The sequence below is a fragment of the Puma concolor genome, chromosome E4 (genome assembly GCF_028749965.1).
Source record: "Puma concolor isolate L17-30 chromosome E4, mPumCon1.1.hap2, whole genome shotgun sequence".
NCBI lineage: Eukaryota > Metazoa > Chordata > Mammalia > Carnivora > Felidae > Puma > Puma concolor.
This window is the reverse complement of record NC_141683.1, coordinates 56,506,070-56,519,005: the sequence shown is the minus strand read 5'-3', so window position 1 is coordinate 56,519,005 and position 12,936 is coordinate 56,506,070.

Here is a 12,936-nt window from a genome sequence, read left to right as displayed (position 1 = left end):
AAAGGGACCCCTGGAGGATAAACGTTTTCTCCTGAATTCACTTCACAAGACATTGTGTGTGTGTTTTGGGCGGGGTGGGGGGGGGGAAGGGTGATACAAGGTTAGGAATCATTTCCTGATAAAAGAGCCACCATTTCTTGGGCCCTGATTATACACGAGCAGTTTTACATATAGAGTCTATCTATCCTTCCGACCACCCAGATGCCTGGTGTTTCCCCACATGACTTCTGAGGAAACTGAGTTTCTGAGTCTCAAAGAAAGACATGTCGGTGAGTATGGGAGCTGGGATGTGAACCCACCTCTTCCCCAGGGCCCGGGCTTCCTGAGTGACTGGTTAGTTCTTTATTTTACTGAAGTTTAGCAAAAGTACCAGTAGATAATACCTCAGGGTGACATGTATTATTAAGGAGAGGGATTTCATTACTGGAACATTTTCATCTATTCATTTCCTTTCTGAATGCTTTTATTCCACAGAGAACAGAAAATCTCTTTCCTGGTGATCAGTTAAATCCGTGCAACAGATTTCAGTAAGCATGACTCAAAGGTTTTTAATTAAGAAAGCATTACAATGTATTTCATTTTAAAAGATGGACCTGCGAACTCCCACTGGCAAAATTAAGTGGAGAGAGAACGCCAAGGAGGCAGAAACACACGTTCACTGAAAGTCAGCAATTTGGCTTTAAGTGAGAACAGTTTGTCCTGTCCAAAATCCCCATTCTGGTAGGTTCTAAGCAAAGCTCAGGGCGGAAAATCGTCTCAAAAGAAAGAGCTATCTTCTTTGTGGCTTTTTGCCCCATGTGAAAGTGGAAAGGCATCAAATATGGAAAATCAGGAGATGACCTATGTCAGTGGCCCCCGAACATGTTGCCGGAAATTGTGTGCATTGAAGATTATGTGTGGATATGGTCCAGGTCCAGCGAGCTCCCTGACAGACTAAATCTCCCAGGCAACTTTTCCACAGAGTCTAGCTAGCCTGTGGTCAGGGAGGTCAGGATGATTTTACTCTTAACACCAGCAAGACTGAATAAAAAGGTAAATCTCCTGAAAACAAAGACACATAAAGACCAAGAACATTATGCAGCCCGAGCTAAATATAACTGTTCTTTTTAAATTTTCTTTTCTTTTCTTTTTTTTACAGTGTATATCATTGCAGCATTTTGTGTTGATTCTGTACCCCTTCTGGAATCTTGCTTCACTCTTGTTGCAGCAACACTGACATTCGGGGGTCTCCTGTGCCCCTCTGATTGTTCCTTCTCCATCTCAGCTGGGTTCTCTTCTTCCTTCCTCCCCATACCTGGGGGTGGCCCACTCCTCCTTCCATGGATCCCTGCCTTTCCCACAATATACATAGTCACCCGGAAAGCTCATCTGTGGTAGTCAGCCTTCAAAATGGCTCTTAAAGGGGCGCCTGGGTGGCTCAGTTAGTGGTCTCTGACTCTTGATTTTGGCTCAGGTCATGATCTCACGGTTCGTGGGATCGAGCCCCTTGTCAGGCTTTGCGCTGAGAACGTGGAGCCTGCTTGGAATTCTTTCTCTCTGCTCCTCCCCTGCTTGCACTCTCTGTCTCTCAAAATAAATAAATAAACTTTTTAAAAAAATGACTCTTAAAGATCCTGCCTCCTGATTTCCACACCCTTGTGTCTCCTCCCACATTGTACCAGGGCTGGTCTGTATGACCAATAGCACTGGCAGAAGTGATGACATGTGACTTCTGATACTAGGTTATACAAAACTGTGGCTGGGGCGCCTGGGTGGCTCAGTCGGTTGAGCGTCCGACTTCAGCTCGGGTCATGATCTCACGGTCTGTGAGTTCAAGCCCCGCGTTGGGCTCTGTGCTCACAGCTCAGGAGCCCAGGGCCTGTTTCAGATTCTGTGTCTCCCTCTCTCTCTGACCCTCCCCCGTTCATACTCTGTCTCTCTCTGTCTCAAAAATAAATAAACGTTAAAAAAATTAAAACAAAAAACAAAAAACTGTGGCTTCCTTCCTGGGCTTCTCAGGCTTTTCTCCCTTGTTCTGATCCCTCACTTGGGGGGAAGGCATGTTGTGAGAAGCCCATGGAGAGGTCTACCTGGTGAGGAACTAGGCCTCTTGCTGAGAGTAACATGGGTGAGCTTAGATGTGGATCCTGTGTCAACCTCCCTACACCACCCCCCCCTCCCTGTCAAGGATCGCCCTGTGCTGGGATCAGGTGGACATTATTGACCCCTTAAGCATTGACCCAGGCTATGTGTATGCAACCAGGGGCAAAGTGGAGGATATGAACAGAGGGGGAAAAAAAAAAAAAACTGGGCAAAATAAAAGTACTATTGAAAGTCTATTACTTTTTTTAAGATGGAAAAACTTAATGTGTTTATATGCTAAAGGGAAAGAGCCAGCGGGGCAGCAGTGGAGGTATTAACGATAATAGGGGCGGACATTTACGAAGCCCGTCCATGTGCCAGGAGCCAGGCTAAGCACTTCACCAGGATTCTATTACTAATCTTTCATAACGCATTTTTAAAGCAGGTACTGTTATTAGCATGATATTTAACGGATGAGAAAAGTGAGTCTCTGTCCAACACCGCTCAACGAGGGTGATTTAAGTAAAGGGAGTTCTGCCCCGCTGAGCTCTGGAATGCAGAAGTCGGGGCCTTTCCTGGTATGAAAGCCAAGCTTCTGTTTCCCAAGCACCTAGTAAATGCCAGGGGCCTTATTTACATTAACTCTGATGCTTACGCACCCCTGCGGGATGGCAGCTGTATCGCCCCTTTCTGCAAGTGAGAAACCAGAGGCTCTCTGGCTGCTGACTTCATCTTTTCTTGACTTTTTCTTTGACTTCATCAAAGTCTTCATCTTTTCTCTTTAAAGACTCTGTCATGTATTATGAGGAGTGTGGGGCTCTGCAGTCTCAAATCATCATCAGCATTTGTTTCCAACACTTCTCATCGAGTGAGACTTCCCAACCCAGGGACATGATGCTCTGGAGAGCAGTTAGAGACACCGCCCTTCTACAAGGGTTTGACTCAACTACCGCCATGGGGACCATACTGGCAATTTCTACCTTTGCTTTTGACAGTGGAGCTCTTAGTCCCACTTCCAATGACACGGCCATGGTACTGTTTACAATACTCATTGCGCTGAGTAAAGAACGGATTTTTTTGTGTTTCTTTTTTAAAAAATGCCATGCGCCGAATAGTGTGGTGTGATCACAAACATTTTCTGAAGATAATCCATTAGTAGTAAATCATTGAAAACATGTTGACAGAGTACAGGAAATGTAAGATGAATGGGAAGCTCGGAGAGAGAGACAAAGATCACAAGTCGAAAGACAGCCACCGTGTTCGGAATTTCGTATTTAACTGACCAGCAAATGTCACCTGAGATGTTTATGCTGGTTCCCACTTTCCAAAGCACAGTGCCATCTGTATTCCTTTGCCCTCCACAACAGCTGGCACATCAGTTAAGAATGCTTTCATCTACTAGTGGCAGGAGACCAGCTTAAATAGATGGAGGCTATTTCTCTCACTTAACAAGAGGCCCGGAGGTGGCATTCTGGACCTGCTATGGTGGCCCAACAGTGTCACCAGGGATCCAGGCTCCTCTGACCTTCCATTTCACCATTCTTACCATGCTGACCTCTCAGAAAAGTCACCCATGGTTGCAAGACAGCTGCTCCAGTCACCACATCTGTGTTCAAGTCGGGAATGAGGAAGGGAAGGAACGGGCACCAGGGATATCTTTGCTTTATGAGAAAAGTAAAAGCTTTCCCAACAGACCTTTCACTGGTGTACCTGGCTATCCTAGCTTCAAAAAAGAGTGGGAAAGTGGGGCGCCTGGGTGACTCAGTAGATTAAGCATCCAACTTTGGCTCAGGTCTTGATCTCATGGTTCGTGGGTTCGAGCCCCGCATCAGGCTTTCTGCTGTCAGCACAGAGCCCACTTCGGACCCTCTGTCCTCTTCTCTCTCTGCCCCTCCCCTGTTCGTGCTTGCTCTCTATCTCTCAGAAATAAACATTAAGAAAATTTTTTTTAACTAAAGAAAAAGAGTGGCCAGGAAATTATGTGGCTTTTCCAGCCTCTCTATAGCAGATGTGAGCAAGAGCAAAGCACTTTGGCAGGGAGGTCTGATTAGCCAACCAACAGTGGGTGGCATAGTGTTGTTTCCATCTCCGGTTTACAGATGAGAAACTAACGTACATAATGGCGACTTGGTCACAAAGGGGCAGAGCTGGGTCACAAACCTAGATCGACTGATTCTAGCACTCATGTTATTTCCACTGTACTACTCAGCCTCTGAATTCTGCTATGGGAAAGTGTATGTCATGAAGGGAACAATCCACAGAATTGTATAGTAACAGGGATCTATTCTAAGTGGGTTGATTTTAAACCAGTATCATATGATATTTTTATCATTATTGTTTAAAACCCATTATTGCATTTTTACAAATGTATGTAACAACTAAGCTTTAAAGATATTGATTGAAGCATTGTTTATAATTAATTGCAAGACACTGTGGGGAAAACTTTACTTTTCTTTTTTTTTAATGTTTTTAAAATTTATTTTTGAAGGAGAGAGAGAGACAGAGCATGAGCAGGGGAGGAGCAGAGAGAGAGGGAGACACAGAATTCGAAGCAGGCTCCAGGCTCCGAGCCATCAGCATAGAGCCCCACGCAGGGCTCGAACTCATGAACCGTGAGATCATGACCTGAGCTGAAGTCAGACACTCAACTGACTGAGCCACCCAGGCTCCCCAAAAACTTTCCTTTTCAACAATAGGGGATTGGTTGAAAAAAATCATATGCCGTGGAATAGAATAGTCAGAGATAAAGTTTCAAAGAATTTTGGTATTTACAATATTTTATTAAATGAAATGAGCACGTTATTTTTTTCAAAGTTTATTTATTTTGAGAGAGAACGTGAGTGGAGGTGGGGCAGAGAGAGAAGGAGAGAGAGAATCCCAAGCAGATTCCATGCTGTCAGCACAGAGCCCAATGTGGGGCTCGAGCTCACAAACTGTGAGATCATGACCTGAGCTGAAGTCGAACACTTAACCAATGGAACCACTCACGCACCCCTCATCTTCGCATTTTTTGCAATATAAGTTAATTTGTAGAAGTCGGATTTGGGGCATCTGACTGGCTCAGTAAGTAGAGCAGGTGACTCTTGATCTCAGGGTCATGAATTTAAGCCCCACACTGGGTGTAGACCTTACATAAAAAAATTTGAAAAAAAAAAAAGAATTACAGTCAGGTTTATTGAAGTATAATTTACATACAATTAAATTCATCTTTTTTAATATGTGTGATAACAGTTATACATCCACCACTTGATTCAAAATACAGAATATTTCCTTTGCACCCACCAAGTTCCCTTAGGCCCTTTTGTGATAAATCCCTTCCTCCTTCTCACTGGCCCTCAGCAACCACTGATTTGATTCTGTCCCTACAGTTTTGCCTTTTAATGTCATATAGGGGCTCCTGGGTGGCTCAGTCAGTTAAGCGTCTGACTCTTGATTTCAGCTCAGGTCATGATCTCACAGTTTGTGAGTTTGAGTCCCGCATTGGGCTCTATGCTGACGGCTCAGAGCCTGGAGGCTGCTTGTTGTGGGGCTCTGCATGGACAACACAGAGCCTGCTTGGGATTCTCTCTCTCACTCACTCTCTGCCCCTCCCCCTCTTGCATGCATGCTCGCTCTCTCAAAATAAATTAATAAACTTAAATAAAAGAATTTCATATAAAGGATAATATATGACCTTTAGTTTCTGGCTTCTATCAATTAGCATAAATGCTCTTGAGATCATTCATGTTGCATAAATCAGTGGTTCATTCCTTTTTATTACTGAGTAGTATTCTATAGTATGAATGTACCATAATGTGTTTGTTCTTTTACCAGTTGGTAGACACTCAGGTTGTTTTAAATTTAAAAAAAAAATTTTAATGTTTATTTTTGAGAGAGAGAGAGAGAGCACACAAGCAGGGGGCAGGGGTGGGGCAGAGAGAGGGGGACAGAGGGTCTGAACTGGGCCCTGCTGCTGACAACAGGGAGCCCGATGTGTGGCTCAAAGTCACAAACTGTGAGATCATGACCAAAGTCAGATGCTTAACTGACTGAGCCACCCAGGTGCCCCGGTTGTTTTAAATTTTGGATGAATACTAACGTATTAGTTGACTAGGTGCCATAACAGGGTACTGCAAACTGATGGCTTAAACAATAGAAGTGTATCCTCTAACAGCAAAAGAATGATAAGAGGGGGAAAAAAAGTGACCAAAACATTCACTAACACAAGGAAATGGAAAGGAAGCTTGAGTTTGTCTCCTGAGAAATCTCCTGAGACATTGAGACAATCTTGAACCTTGCACATATTTGAGGGTTGAACTGATATTACCTAAGTGGTCCAGAATCCATCAAAGTGAGAAATAATTTTAGAAATCAATCCCTGATAATACTCTCGGAATGCTTGGCAGAAATTATGTAAAACTGGAAAGCAACTTTTATGGGGTTGCCACAGGAAAAATATATCCCTACTAAAGATAACTTACCAATGAAAATGTATAAAACAAGGAAGGAAGAACCCATTAGGCCCACCACCAATGTCTGCTTAAGTTGTGAGTTACACATGGATGGTGATGAGAACAGAGCCGCTGGAGTTGTGTGCTGCAGTGGCTCCCAGAACCATCTACCATCAGCAAGGATCAGCAGGGACACCACAGGGGGAATTAGAGCCCAGGAACATAGGACAGGCTTTGTAAAAATAATTGAAGACTCAGAAGGAGGACTTGAAATCCTAAGAAAATAGCAAGAGGCTATGAAATTTTCTTAATGTTTATTCATTTTTTGAGAGAGAGAGAGAGACAGACAGAACATGAGTAGGGGAGCAGCAGAGAGCCAGGGAGACACAGAATTGGAAGCAGGCTCCAGGCTTTGAGCTGTCAGCACAGAGCCCTATGCAGGGCCCAAACTTATAAGCTGCGAGATCATGACATGAGCTGTAGTTGGACGCTTAACCAACTGAGTCACCCAGGTTCCCCAGTAGCAAGATGCTATATATATATATATATATATATATATATATATATATATATGATGCTGTATTAAGAAGTGATATCTATTTATATATATATGCTATATTATATTATATGCTATATTATATATAATATATATAATATATAATATAGCATATAATATATAATATGCTATACTAAGAAGTGATACCTATATATATATATGATGCTATTATTTAAGAAGTGATACCTATTTATATATATATGCTATATTATAATATATTATATGCTATATTATATAATATATATAATATATAATATAGCATATAATATATTATATGCTATACTAAGAAGTGATACCTATATATATATATGATGCTATTATTTAAGAAGTGATACCTATTTTTCAAATTTTCTTCAAATAAATGTTCTTTATATATAAAGAACATTTATTTGAAGAAAATTTGAAAAATAGGTATCACTTCTTAAAATGACAAATATGGCCAAACTAAAAACTCAAATATATAGGTTAAACAGCAATTAGATATAGATGACAAGAAAGCTGATGAGCTGGAAGATAAATCGAAAGATATTCCAAGCTTGCACCACAGAAAATAGAGATAGAAAATGTGACAAAAATTAAGGGGGTCGGGAAGAGTTGACATGTTCTTTCTAAATGTGGCTCCTTAGCAGGATTTTCTTGATAGAAAAGAGACCATCACAAAATGATAAGTTCTTTAGTGTTCTCCATTTTCATCTCTTCATTTCGGAAAACTCTTAAACAAAAGAGCTGGACTTAAGGGATGTCAAGACATAATACCCAAAGGGTCTCTTATTAGAGAATTAGAGTTAATAGCAAGATGTTTAAATGAAGAGTGTAGTTGCCAGGCGCCTGGGTGGCTCAGTCAGTTAGGCATCCAACTCTTGGTTTCGGCTCAGGTCATGATCTCACAGTTGTGGGATCGAGCCCCAAGTGGGGCTCTGTGCTGACAGCATGGAGCTTGCTTAGGATTCTCTCTCTCCTTCTCTCTCTACCCCTCCCCCATGCATGCTCTTTCTCTCTCTGTCAAAATAAATAAATAAACTTTAAAAATTAAAAAAAAAAAAAGGAATATAGTTCTTGTGAAGGCAGGTGTAATGAGGGCAAACAGAAGCTCTGATGAGGCATTTGATATCCCAACTTTAAGTGGAAGAAGTTTAAAAAACTCCTTATGGGAAAATGGGAGAAATAATAGTTAAATGGTAATACTGAATGCTTGAGTTTCACCAAAGAAGTGAGCCTAATGCAAACCTTGGCGAATATATTCCTTTAAGTCTTACTCCAAACATTTATTTATATTTAGCCAAATGGTTAGGGGGAAAGTGGGAAAATTAGATTCATATTTATTCTTTTTGTTCTTAAATCATCCTGATTAAGTCACATCTGGAGCAAGTTTACAATTGGGGGCCACTGCCAAATACAAGGAGCCAATATTTACTTGGGAATATCAAGTATAATCACAAGCAGAATGCCAAGAAGGAAATCACCAGTCTCTTTAGAGCTGACTTGTACTTTCAATTAATGCAGTACAACAAGTATCAGATCCTGATTTCCTCTCAGAAATAATATAAACTAATGGTGAATGGACAAAGGCAGGAGATGCTGAGGACCAGATAGAGGATGAAGACCTTTAGCAAGAGACAACCTGTTTACAAAAATAGGACGGGGCTGCTTTGGGAAGTCATCAAGCAACAATGGCCTGCAACCAGTCTTTCTTGTAATAAAATAAAGAAGGGAGAAATCATTCCAAATTGTAAAAGTAGATTGGTAAATATTTTAGCTGCATACTTCTGGGAAAGCTATTTTCTCTTCCCCTAACCTTCCCCCTTAAGTAGGGCATACTGTTCAGAATTCGAAACCTGATGGCCAAGTTTTTAGGATAAACAAGACTTTGTGGCTCTAGAAGGAGTCCTGTCTTGAAGGCTGATTTAGTTTGGAAATTGGGGTGAAGGTAGAGGAGAAGGGGTTGTTAAATAAAAGGAATGTGGACGTTACAAGAAATGATGAGGTTCAAAATGCCTGGATTTTGTTCCTGGCGCTAGTACTTGTCCAGGCAATTTTAGGCACATATAATAAATATGAAGCCAACTTGGCTAAGCCCAGAGCTGACTGTAGACCTGAAGAAAGTTCAAGTGTGAAAGGCATCAACAAGTGGGAATCGAACTGCGTGTATAGAGACAAGTTTTAGAGGACAACGTAAGCTTTTTGGCAAAGCAGGATCCTATAAACTTTTGGGGGAAAACATAAGCTTTTTAGGAAAAAAACTGAGACTACTTAAGAGACAGAATAAGAAAAATGCTCCATTGAATGGATAGAAGAATATGAGGTTAAACACCAGAGATAAAAGAAAATGAAGAGAATGGTTGACTTTGTTGTTGTTGTTGGCTGACACTTGTTGGAGCATTTAAAACTTTTCTTTTAAATCCACCTTTGCTATCCACTGATGAAAAGTAAGTTGAGAAATGAGTTTTACCTTAACAGAAAATAAACAGGTTCAGTTTAGTGCTTACCAGCAAGATTGAAGTTTAAAGGGGAAAAGTTGCAAAACTATGATAGTTCTCCAATTTTCCTTTCTTTTCTTTTTTCTTTTTTTTTTTTTAAAGTTTATTTTGAGAGAAAGAGAGAGAGAGTGCAAACAAGGAAGGGTCAGAGAGAGGGAGAGACAGAATCCCAAGTTGATAATGCAGAACCTGACACGGGGTTCTAAATCACGAACTGTGAGATCATGACCTGAGTGGAAATCAAGAGTCAGACGCTTAACTGACGGAGCCACCCAGGTGCCCCATTTTTTAAATCCAATTTTCTTAGAAGCCAGTGTTCAGGATGCCTGGCTAGCTCAGTCAGAAGAGCATGCAACACTTGATCTCAGGGTCATGAGTTTGAGCCCCACATCGGGTATAGAGGTTACTTAAAAAAAAGAACTTAAAAAAAAAAGGAAACCATTGTCTGCTGAGCTAATAACAGTAATATAAGAAAATTATATTTTATATGATGCTAAAAGATATCCTTTTTGGTCTTCACTTTATGGAAAATAAAGTACTTTGACTTATTTTAAAAATGCTTTGAAACAGTTCTGGTGTTGCAGCAAGGTGTGGAAATTAATGATTTTTTAAAATCATATAATTTGATGTAAAAACATCAGTGGTCTCCTAAGTTTTTCTTAATGGTGCATGGTTTCCAAACCCTATAAAAGCATAACTGATCTCAGGGTTAATCAACCTCAGCACTCTTGACATTTTGACCCAGGTAACTCTTTGAAGTAGGGGGCTGTTTTCCATAGCAGCAACCCTGACCTTTCCCAACTAGATACCAGCAGCGAGCTGTGACCATTGAAAATGTGTCCAGATATTGACAGACGTGTCTGGGGAGGTCACCCCAAATTGCTCCCAGCTGGGAGTCACTGGTTAGTTTAACTGTGTTAAGATAAATCACTTAAGATTCACCTTCTAATTAAAGTAGGAATAAGGTAAGCTTACTTGCTTAATTGATATCTGATATGGGAAACAAAGGCAGAACAAAATGTAGATAAAATTAAATTTCCTTATAATCTGCAGGCCATTGACAAATACTTGAGGGCGGGAGGGTAAGACATTCTTTCAATCTTAATGTTTTGCTAGAGGGAAAAACAACTTTAGCTTGACAATAGCTAGGCCTCCGGGATCCTGGGAGTCTCCTTTAGCATATGAAAGTCCTTCTGGAAACTTCCCTTGGACTTTACCTCCCCCAATTCCTCACAACCCCAGGGCAGCTCTTTCTGCCCAAGTGTCCTGTGCCCGTGCTTTAATTAAACCACATTTTTGCACCGAAGAAGACTCAAGAATTCTTTCTTGACCTTCGGCTCCGAGCCCCAACATTTCCACATCCTCCATAATAGAGTTTGACAAAGTAACTGGTGTTAAGATGATGCCTATAAGGCCCCTAGGTTGGGGCACCTGGGTGGCGCAGTTAAGCACCTGATTCTTGATTTCGTTTCAGGTCATGATCTCGCGATTCATGAGTTCCAGCCCCGAGTAGGGCTCTGTGCTAACAGCGTGGAGTCTACTTGGTTTTCTCTCTCTCTGTCTCAAAATAAATACATAAACTTAAAAAAAATAATAAAGCACCTGGGCTGGGCCTGACTCTGGTTTGGTACTTAAACATATTAGTGATGATGATGGCTCCAAAGCGGAAGTGAGGGTAGGAGGGTGGGGGCGGGGAGGGGAGAAGGCGGAAGGAGGGGAGAGAGAAGATGGTGAAGGAAGGACTTGCTATGCTTTCCTTGCTTGGAAATGGGCCAAATTGGCTCACCTCTCACCGTGCACTGGCTCGGAGCCTGTGAACAGGAAAGGAGGTAGGAGAGGGCACGATCAGGCGGGAGGCAAAAGATCTGATGAGTGTTTCATCAAAATAGTGTTTTTCCTAGTTACAACGATCTCTAAGGCTTAATTCCTTCACACAGGGCATTTTCCGGTCCCAATTCCCACTGATTTCGTTTTGTGAGAAAACCAAGTGATGCATACCCATCAGACAAGCAGGATTTATTTCCAGGACAGATTAGAGAAAGTAGATCTTATGCTAATCACTGAAAAAGTAAAGCTTTAAACTTCCTCCTATTACATTTAGATTTCTTGAAATCCACACCTGTTTTGCATACAGATTCAAAAACCAGTTATTGGCTAGGAGGCACTCAATAAATGCTGATTGCCTGCACTTTTATTAACCGCAGTGAACAGTAGCAAGGATCTCCTGAGGCCAATAGGAGACTCAGAATGGTAAGCAGGTGAGTTAGGCTAATTAGGCTAAGTGAGTCTGGGATAACTTGAGTTATCTTCACTTGTGAGCGCAGGTCTTTCTTCCCACAGACCCATGGCTCTGCCACAGGTTCTCTTCATGAGCGTGGGTGTTGGGCTCAACACGGGGAGACTCGTAGCTCCTGAGAGATGGCAGATGGCAAGTTTCCTCCTCACACCTCTCGTTCTTCTTCTCTCTTCCTCTGAAGGCGCCAGAGTTCAAGAGGTTGCTGTAGAGCTCCACTCGGACCAGTCTTCTGCACTGAGGTACAACTATTCACGATGTTCTCGTTTGTTTGCTTATTTATTATTTTTTATGTTGAGAGAGAGAGGACGTGTGAGCGGGAGAGAGGGGCAGAGGGAAAAGAGAGAGAGAGAGAGAGAGAGAGAGAGAGAGAGAGAGAATCTTAAGCAGGCTCCACGTTCAGCACAGAGCCTGATGCCAGGCTCAATGCCAAGACCTTGGGATCATGACCTGAGCTAAAATCAAGAGTTGGATGCTCAACTGACTGAGCCACCCAGGCATGCCCCAAACGTTCTAATAGAGGTGATTTAATGTTGGTTTTGCACCAATCCCAGAGAGCAAGAGGGACCCTAAGGGGTGGCAATAGATAAGATCTTGTTCTCTGGGCCAGGCTAATACCAGCCCATGGGTACATGTGAGTATAACTGTACTGATTTGAAATTACTGATATACTTCCTTCCCTTTGGCAAATAGCCACTGTCCTGAGCTCCGGAGGGTCCCCACCCTGGTCCTGGGCCTAGTATTCCCAAATATTTAAAAATATTTTGAATATTGCCTTGCCCAAGCTAGTGCTTTCAATGCTTTTCAACTAGTGACTGAGTTGTATTAAAAAAATTTCATTGAGGGGTGCCTGGCTGGACATGTGACTCATGATCTCAGGATTGTGAGTTCGAGCCCCACATTGGGCATACAGTTTACTTAAAATTTTTTTTTTTAATTTTTAAAAAAAGGTTTATATTTGAGAGAGAGTGTGTGTGTGTGCGCGCGCGTGTGCGAGCAGGGGAGGGGCAGAGAAGGTGGACAGATAATCCAAGCAGGCTCAGCACTGACAGCACAGAGCCCGGTGCAGGGCTCAAACTCACAAACCAGGAGATCATGACCTCCTTCATGAGCTGAGGT